We start from the raw sequence: 10,391 nt of genomic DNA on the forward strand, positions 1-10,391 counted from the left end.
GTTATATAATAAAGAGTAGTTTGAGTTTTTGCTTCTTTACTTTTATGTTTCAATCCTAGAAATGAAAATAACTAAAAAGGTGATATGCTAATATTATGGAAAGTAATGACATTACATAAGGAAAAGTATAAGTGGTAAACTTTGTAGAAAGTTGACAAACATAGAAGTATTTTGCAAATTTATTGAAAAGATCATATGCTAATCTTATGCAAATACACTATGTTGGACATTTTTTATGATTGTGACCCCCATTAAGTATTTTGTGCCAAACTGTTGACGTTGTACAAGGAAGACAACATAATGAATTATGTTTTCTTATTTTCACATAAAAGTTATATTGTCATAGATCCTCCAACATGTGTTGTTTGCCCAATATCTTTACTAGCCAAAAATCCACACCAAGTAGAGATACTACTTGTGCATCCAAAAACCATAAACCCAGTTTCATGTCATGAGGGTCCACTATACCTACCTATGGATTGAATAAGATCCTTCAAGTAAGTTGTCATCAGTGCATGAAGCAATAAAAATTGCTCCTAAATATGTTAGATCTTTTATTGTAAGGGAAAACAAGCATTGTACAAACTTGTGATGGCAAATTAATAAAAGCGACAGACTGCATAATAAAGGTTGCTATCATAAGGGGCAATATAACATGATGTTCCTTTGCATTACACTACAAAAAAAGACACATTCGTGACATTTTGGCCCGAACAAAAAAAATTATGTCATGCTTATGACGCTTCTATGACAATAATTGTGACAAAAACATGTATCATCATAGATGTGGTGGGCTCCTACTTCTATGACAAAAAATCATGATAGAAAATGGGATTTCCATCCTAGGCGGGCCGGAGATGCACCTGAATGACATTCTTTGGGCCATCCATGACGGAAAAAATCATGGTAGATGCGAGGGCGAGGAAAATATCGGGAAGTTCCCGGTTACGGGTAGGTGGTCGGGGCCGAGCAATGCACTGTGGTTTGTGTGTTTCTCTCTTGTACGCACGAGTGTGCGAGGCGTTGGCTCTAAATGAACCCGAGCAATCACACTAGCTGTGTTAATGAACCCGAGCGATCACACTAGCTACATTAATGAACCTAAGCAATCGATCCGTTGGCTATTAACTAAACTCGACCGATTCGTTCGTTGCTGCTTATGACTGAACCCGGGCGATTCCTTCACTACTGTTGCTAATTGAACCCGAGCAATCAATCGCTGCTGCTACTTTACTGAAGCCGATCGAGCTCCCGTGTGAGACGTAGCCAACCGGTGTTGGGTTTCCTCTCGATGAACAGTGATCATTGCTACCGTGCACGCAGTATGTAGAACGAGTTGAGACGTGGTGCCTGGTGAGTTGAGCCGATTGGTTGGCTGTGGATGAACAGTTCCCGATGGGGGTTAGATGAACAGGACCCTGTGGTAGTAGGCCATTTCTTCTAGATGAACAGGACCCCGGGGAGGCCAACACACCACAGCCGGTTGGGGTGGATGAACTGGACCCCGTGGAGGCTCCATAAAAAGTAGTTGGTGGAGGCTGGAGAACGACAGTGGATGAACAGTACGCAGTGGAGGCTGGAGCGAGAGGTAGTTGACGGTGGATGATCAGTAGCCCGTGGAGTTCCGTTTTGTGGTATGCCACACCCCTCCCGATGAACAAGACCCCATTTCGGCGGTCGGCTCTCCAATAGAAGTCGATTTTCTCCATTTTACGGTACGCCACACCCCTCCCGATGAATAGGACCCCATTTTGACCGTAGGCGCTTGAACAGAAGTTTGTTTCCTCTGTTTTGCGGTATGCCAAACCCCTCCCGATGGACAGGATCTTGTTTTGATCGTACGCGGTCGAATAGAAGGTTGATTCCTTCGTTCTATGGTATGCCAGACCTTGTTTCGGCTGTTCCGTCCAAGACGGTTGGCTCCCGATGAACACGATGCATTACGTTGCCTCCCGATGAACACGACGCAGTTTCTCCGTTCCGACCTAGCCGGTTGGCTATTGATGAACATGAAGCCATCGTTGTACACGTTCGAGACCCCACGCGTATGTACGTATGTAGCCATATTTACTTTCTTGCAGCGTGGCTGTACGTACATATACATGATATAGACGGGACTGATTGCCAGCGGTTCTACTACGACATGTGCCACACCTTACTCGGCCGTGGTTCATTGCTGTAGAGAGACCGAACGACCGCTATGTACGTACACGTTCGTGATAACCCACAAGTATAGGGGATCGCAACAACTTTCGAGGGTAGAGTATTCAACCCAAATTTATTGATTCGACATAAGGGGAGCCAAAGAATATTCTCAAGTATTAGCAGTTGAGTTGTCAATTCAACCACAGCTGGATAACTTAGTATCTGCAGCAAAGTATTTAGTAGCAAAGTAGTATGATAATAAAGGTAACAGTGGCAAAAGTAACGATAGCAGTTTTGTAGTTGTTGTAATAGTAGCCATGGAAAAGTAAATAAGCAAAGCACAATATGTGAAAAGCTCGTAGGCATTGGATCAGTGATAGATAATTATGTCGGATGCGATTCCTCATGTAATAGCTATAACGTAGGGTGACACAGAACTAGCTCCAGTTCATCAATGTAATGTAGGCATGTATTCCGAATATAGTCATACGTGCTTATGGAAAAGAAGTTTGCATGACATCTTTTGACCTACCCTCCCGTGGCAGTGGGGTCCTACTGGAAACTAAGGGATATTAAGGCCTCCTTTTAATAGAGTACCAGACCAAAGCATCAACACATAGTGAATACCTGAACTCCTCAAACTACAGTCATCACCGAGAAATATCCCGATTATTGTCACTTCGGGGTTGTCGGATCATAACACGTAGTAGGTGACTATAGACTTGCAACATAGGATCAAGAACTCACATATATTCATGAAAATATAATAGGTTCAGATCTGAAATCATGGCACTCGGGCCCTAGTGACAAGCATTAAGCATAGCAAAGTCATAGCAACATCAATCTCAGAACATAGTGGATACTAGGGATCAAACCCTAACAAAACTAACTTGGTTACATGATAAATCCCATCCAACCCATCACCGTCCAGCAAGCCTACAATGGAATTACTCACGCACGGCGGTGAGCATCATGAAATTGTGATGGAGGATGGTTGATGATGACGACGGCGACGAATCACCCTTTCCAGAGCCCCGAACGGACTCCAGATCAGCCCTCCCGAGAGAAATTAGGGCTTGGCGGTGGCTCCGTATTGTAAAACGCGATGAAACTTTCTCTCTGATTTTCTTCTCCGCGGAACTGAATATATAGAGTTGGAGTTGAGGTCGGTGGAGCATCAGGGGGCCCACGAGACAAGGGGCGCTCCCAGGGGAAGGGGGCACGCCCCCCACCCTCGTGGACAGGGTGTGGGCCCCCTGGCCTTGATTCTTTTGCCAGTATTTTTTATTTTTTCCAAAAGTTATCTCCGTGGATTTTCAGGTCATTCCTAGAACTTTTGTTTTCTGCACAATAAATAACACCATGGCAGTTCTGCTAAAAATAGCATCAGTCCGGGTTAGTTTCATTCAAATCATGCTAGTTAGAGTCCAAAACAAGGGCAAAAGTGTTTGGAAAAGTAGATATGTTGGAGACGTATCAACTTCCCCAAGCTTAAACCTTTGCTTGTCCTCAAGCAATTCAGTTGATAAACTGAAAGTGATAAAGAAAAACTTTTACAAACTCTGTTTGCTCTTGTTGTTGTAAATATGTAAAGCCAGCATTCAAGTTTTCAACAAAGATTATGAACTAACCATATTCACAATAACACTTAGGTCTCATATTTACTCATGTCAATGGCATAATCAGCTAACGAGCAATAATAATAAATCTCGGATGACAACACTTTCTCAAAACTATCATGATATGATATGACAAAATGGTATCTCGCTAGCCCTTTCTGAGACCGCAAAACATAAATGTAGAGCACCTTTAAAGATGAAGGACTGACTAAACATTGTAATTCATGGTAAAAAGAGATCCAGTCAAGTCATACCCAATATAAATTAATAGTAATGCATGCAAATGACAGTGTGCTCTCCAGCGGGTGCTTTTTAATAAGAGGGTGATGACTCAACATAAAAGTAAATAGATAGGCCCTTCGCAGAGGGAAGTAGGGATTTGTAGAGGTGCCAGAGCTCGATTTTGAAATAGAGATGAATAACATTTTGAGCGGTATACTTTTACTGTCAACGCGACAACTATGAGATTGCGATATCTTCCATGCTACATATATTATAGGTGGTTCCCAAACAGAATGGTAAAGTTTATACTCTGCCACCACCAACAAGCATCAATACATGGCTTGCTTGAAGCAACGAGTTCCTCCAACTAGCAACAGCCCTGGGGGAGTTTTGTTTAATTATTTTGATTTGCTTTTATCTTTTTGATCATGAGACTGGGCATCCCGGTTACCAGCCATTTTCTCGTGAATGAGGAGCGGAGTCCACTCCTCTTGAAAATAACCCACCTAGCATGGAAGATACAGACAACCCTAGTTCAAACATGAGCTGCTCGAGCATACAAAACATAATTTCATTTGAAGGTATGGAGCTTGGCACATACAAATTTACTTGGAACGGCAGGTAGATACCGCATATAGGAAGGTGTGGTGGACTCATATGGAATAACTTTCGGGTATATGGAGTTTGGATGCACAAGCAGTATTCCCACTTAGTACAGGTGATGGCTAGCAAAAGACTGGTGTCGGTGTCAAAACCGGCGGATCTAGGGTAGGGGGTCCCGATCTGTGCGAGTAAGGCTAATGGTAACAGGAGGCAAGGGACACGATATTTTACCCAGGTTCGGGCCCACTCGATGGAGGTAAAACCCTACTTCCTGCTTGATCGATCTTGATGATATGAGTATTACAAGAGTTGATCTACCACGAGATCGTTGAGGCTAAACCCTAGAAGCTAGCCTATGATGATTATGATTGTCCTTCTATGGACTAAACCCTACGGTTTATATAGACACCGAAGGGGGCTAGGGTTTACACAGAGTCGGTTACAAAGAAGGAAATCTAATATCCGGATCGTCAAGCTTGTCTTCCACACAAAGGAGAGTCCCATCCGGACACGGGACGAAGTCTTGAGTCTTGTATCTTCATGGTCCAATAGTCCGGCCAAAGTATATAGTCTGGTTGTCCGAATACCCCCTAATCCAGGACTCCCTCAGTAGCCCCTGAACTAGGCTTCAATGACGATGAGTCTGGCGCGTAGATTGTCTTAGGCATTGCAAGGTGGGTTCCATCTCTGTCGGTGTACTAGAGTAGGGGTACCCTAGTATCCCGAACTTGTGCACGGGCAGTTGCAGCACCCCGCGGCAAGGCTTGCCGGGCGACCGCCAAGGTCCTCCGTGGTTCCCTTGGAGCCATTCAAGAACAAAGTATTCAAGCCAAGGAGACAAGGCCCCGGCAAGAGGAGCTTGCTGGGAAGGCCAACCAAGGCATCCCAAGGAACTTGCCGCGACGCGCCACGCGCCCCGGCAAGGCAACAAGGCCCCGGCAAGAGGAGCTTGCCGGGAAGACCAACCAAGGCATCTCGAGGCCTGGTGAGCGACAAGTTTCCGGGCGCGACAAGACGACGACCGCGGCAAGGCGCTTGCCGCGGCAAGTAACCACTCTGTACCCACGCTCCAGCACATCCGCAAACGTGTCGCTCTGGGGGCCTTTCCAGGCGCGCATGGCGTGAGGCTGTGCAGCCAGCGGTGCGCGGTGGCATACGACGCTGACAAGATCGCCATCGTGGCGAACGATGGCGTCCCTGACGGTCCCTTTCTGCACTGTTTGGGTGACACAGATGGGCATTTAATGCCTTTGTCCCTTGCCGTCAGGGTTAGGTAGGACACACTGTGCAAGTAGGTGTACCAACCGCAACACTTTTTACGCTTTTACCCTTCTTTGCGTTGCCACCTGTCGGTGACCCCTTGAGCATATAAAAGGAGGCCCATGCACAACGTAGATGGGGTTCGACTCATTCGGAAGCCAGAAAAACACTTAGCTCTCTCGAGCAAGAACACAATATAATCAGACAAGCAGCAGTAGGAGTATTATCTCTCCGGAGAGCTCCGAAGCTGGGTAAACTGCTTGTGTGCTTCGCCTTGATCCGCTCTTCGTGCGACCTCCGCCCCCCACCGAACCGAAAGGGGCCAGGTCCGCCGGCCCCATAGGTGTTCGTGGATCAGTTTCCCCGACATCTATGGCGCGCCAGGTAGGGGGCGTCGAGATTGCGTGAACCTGATCCGGCGTTCGCATGAGCTAGATCTTCATTTTCTTCATCGACATGCCACCGAAGAAGAAGACTTCGGCGGCAGCTGCTCCGTTCACGTCACTTCCACCACCGCCGGAGCAAACGGGTGGTGGAGTGGACGCTGGTGGAAGAATGGACGTCGACGAGGAAGCTCACGATGCTGCCAGGTCCAAGGACAAGGCTGCGCAGACCTCGGCGTCCGTACATGTACCGCGCCCATCTCAGGAGGCGCAGGACCGACAGCGTCATGGTATTCGCAGTACCATACGTTCGTTGGGACAAGATCGAGCTGGTGGATCTCGGGGTGCTCAAGACCAGCATGCACGCCAACGTGCTGGCACGAGCGAGACACGGTCGCCTGGACGGGATGCTGCTCCTTCTAACATAGTTAGAAGTCCGAGCATATCCCGCTCCTCGCACCGTTTGCCACTGCCGCCCACCACTCCGGCAGAAGCTTTGGTGCGAGCTCAGCTGCTCCTGGATTACCCTCCAGCGGAAGACAAGATCAACCAATGGAGGGCCACCATTCAGAGTCTCATCGGCTTGGCCAATGGCGACACTCCGCGGCAGCCAACTGCATCGCAGTCGCGGCAGGACTGCCAGGCACGAGCCTGTGGTGACAAAACCGGTGGGGGTGCAACCACCATGCACTCTCCACCCCGTAGGCCAAGATCGCCAACTCGTCGGATCCACCTCGACAGCGACTCCACCGCATAGTCAGATCCACGAGCTCATGGCGATCAGCGCCAAGTTCTTCACGAACGATAGCAAGAAGACGCTCGTACTCGCATCGAGCGCCGGAGAGAAGCGCGACGTCAATCCGACAAGCGCGTTGGGCCCTCTGTTGACGTGCATGCGCCAGGGGAACCAGGCGACTTGCCGTACGCGGTAGGTTGCCCTGCGTTCACTCGTGAGCTGCGGCAAGTCCAGTGGCCCAGTACCAAGAATTTCAAGCCAGGTGTACCAGGGAAGAACGACGGCAAGAGGCATCCGTCGGAGTTCCTTAGCATCTACACCATCACGGTGCATGCTGCCGGAGGACGGGACAACAAGATCCTTGCCAACTACTTCCCACTGGTGCTCAAGCCCAATGTCAGATCCTGGCTCATGCACTTGCCGGACAACTCCATATCCTCCTGGGCTGATTTGTGCCATCAGTTTGTTGGCGCCTTTACAGGCGGCCACAAGCCTCATGGCCAAGAGAGCGATCTTCATCTGCTCGCCCAGAAGGAAGGAGAGCCCCTGCGCAAGTACATTCAAAGATTCAGCCGCGCACAGCACAACATCCCAGATGTCCACCCTGCCGCGGTAATCAGCGCATTCCATCAGAACATGCGGAACCGCAGGATGCGGGAGGAGATGGCGATGTGCAAGATCAGAGATGTCAGTGAGCTATATGCCCTGGCTGACAAGTGTGCACGTGCTGAGGAAGGGAGGAAACTCCCCGGAGAGAACACAGGAGCAGAAGGATCTGATAGTGAGGACACTGCCCCGGCAAGGAAGAACCGGCGGCGGAACAACATAAAGAAGAAAGGCAAAGATGTGCTAGTTGTTGAGCAGTCCGGCAAGAAAGCCGAAGCTGGTAGCTCCGGCAAGGAGGTTGCCGCAGCTGTGGCAGTCGCCGACAAGCAGGACGGCACCAACAAGCAATACTGCAAGATCCACCGCACCAAGGGCCATGACCTCCAGAGCTGCAAGAAGGTCGAGCAGCTTGTCGAGCAGCAAAAGGCTGAATACGAGCGGCGCGACAAGGAGAAAGCTCAGGAAGGTGCTGGAGGAGCTAGCAAGAAACGTCCCGGCCGAGGAGGACACCGTGGCAAGGCCAAGCAGCGGCAAGGAGACAGACCTCCCCGCGGCCGCGACAAAGATGAAGATGACGACGAGGATGAACATATGGATGAAGATGAGGCCGATGAGCAGGAGTTCCAGAAAGCCATAGAGGTCCTATGCGTTGACGGCGGTGCTTCTCTGCATACTTCACACCGCCAGCTCAAGCAGTGGGTGCGGGAAGTCAATGCGGCAGAACCACCCGTCGAGTCACGCAAGCCTCTGAAATGGTCCAGCACGCCTATCATCTTTGATATTGAGGATCACCCTGATCGCATAACTGCGGTCGGGTGCTTGCCGATGTTGGTTTCACCAACTATCCGCAACCTCGAGGTCACCAAGATGCTAGTTGACGGCGGGGCCGGCTTGAACTTGATCTCCTCCGCGGTACTCCAGAAACTCCAGATCCCTGATAGCGAGCTCGAAGAGACCGGCACGTTCCAAGGAATCAATCCGGGAAGGAGCAAGCCGAAGGGAAAGATCACGTTGCCGGTAACATTTGGCAGCGAGTTGAACTTCAGGACTGAGAGGGTCACTTTTGACGTTGCTGACTTTCCATTGCCTTACAATGGGATACTTGGCCGTCCAGCACTCGCCAAATTCATGGCAACCTCTCATTATGCATACAACGTACTGAAGATGCCAGGCCCGATAAGTGTCATCTCTGTCCCTGGCGACAAGAAGGATGCTGTTATCTGTGCCGACAAGATCTACCGGGAAGCAGCAACCGCAACAGATCACAAATCACTTGTCGCTGAAGCTCCCGGGGGGAAGAAGAAGACCAAGTCGAGTTCTGATGCCCACTCCGGCAAGCGCACCTCTTCGGAGTGCTGCGCTACCGTCGAGGACGCACCATCGAGCTCCACCGGCAAATGTAAGAAGACAATGGCAGCTCCACCAGAGACCAAGAAGGTGTCCGCCAAGGAGGACGGCACTAGTGGTACCTTCACCATCAGTGCCACTCTCGACCCCAAATAGGAAAGCGCGCTCGTTGCTTTCCTGCGGGCGAACGTCGACGTGTTTGCGTGGCAACCGTCCGACATCCCCGGTGTTCCCAGGAAAGTAATTGAGCACCACCTTGCCGTCTGTCCTCATGCGCGGCCCGTCAAGCAGAAAGTCAGGAAACAGGCACTGGAGCGCCAGGAATTCATCGCAGAAGAAATCAAGAAGTTGGAAGCAGTAGGCCTTGTCAGAGGGGTGCTCCATCCTACGTGGTTGGCCAATCCTATAGTCGTGCGCAAGGCAAACGGGAAATGGAGGCTTTGTATCGACTTTACCGATGTTAATAAAGCTTGTCCCAAAGACCCATTTCCTTTGCCGCGCATCGACCAGATTGTTGACTCCACGGCTGGATGTGATTTGCTTTCATTTCTTGATGCATACTCAGGATACCATCAGATCTTCATGGCAGAAGAGGATGAGGAGAAGACCGCATTCATCACCCCGTGTGTCACGTACTGTTTCGTACGGATGCCTTTCGGTTTGAAGAATGCTGGTTCAACATTTGCAAGGGTAGTCCACCAGGCTTTTGAGCCGCAGATGCACAGAAATGTGGAAGCCTACCTGGATGATATAGTGGTCAAGAGCAAGGACAGGGCGACCCTGATTCAAGATTTGGACGAAACCTTTGCAAATCTGCGCAAGATCAACCTCAAGCTTAACCCCGAGAAGTGCGTGTTTGGAGTCCCCTCTGGCAAGCTTCTCGGGTTCTTCGTGTCTCAGCGGGGAATTGAGGCCAATCCCGACAAGATCAAGGCCATTGAGCAGATTGAAGCACCAAAGCGCGTCAAGGATGTACGAAGACTTGCCGGTTGTGTGGCTGCTCTCAGCAGGTTTATCTCTAGGTCTGCTGAGCGCGCCCTGCCATTTTTCAAAATTTTGAAAAAGGCAGGTCCAATGAAATGGACTCCGGAAGCGGAGGCTGCGCTACAGGACTTGAAGAGATACCTGTCCTCCACTCCAACACTTGTCGCACCTAAGCCACAAGAGAAGTTACTGCTATATATAGCGGCAACCAATCAAGTGGTTAGTACTGCGTTAGTGGCGGAGAGGGAGGCAGATGATGAGCCGGCAACCACGGCAGATGCATCCAGCGACAAGCAGGGGGCTTCACCGACAAGCTCTGGTCCCAACAAGGATGGATCTGCGCAGGAGCATGATAAGATGCAGAAGAGAATGGTGCAGCGCCCAGTTTACTTTGTCAGTTCCCTTCTGCAGGGGGCTAGGTCAAGGTACTCTGGTGTGCAGAAATTGCTTTTCGGCCTTCTCATGTCCTCGAGAAAGCTGCGCCAT

Source organism: Triticum dicoccoides, chromosome 2B, assembly GCF_002162155.2.
Source record: "Triticum dicoccoides isolate Atlit2015 ecotype Zavitan chromosome 2B, WEW_v2.0, whole genome shotgun sequence".
NCBI classification, from domain to species: Eukaryota; Viridiplantae; Streptophyta; class Magnoliopsida; order Poales; family Poaceae; genus Triticum; species Triticum dicoccoides.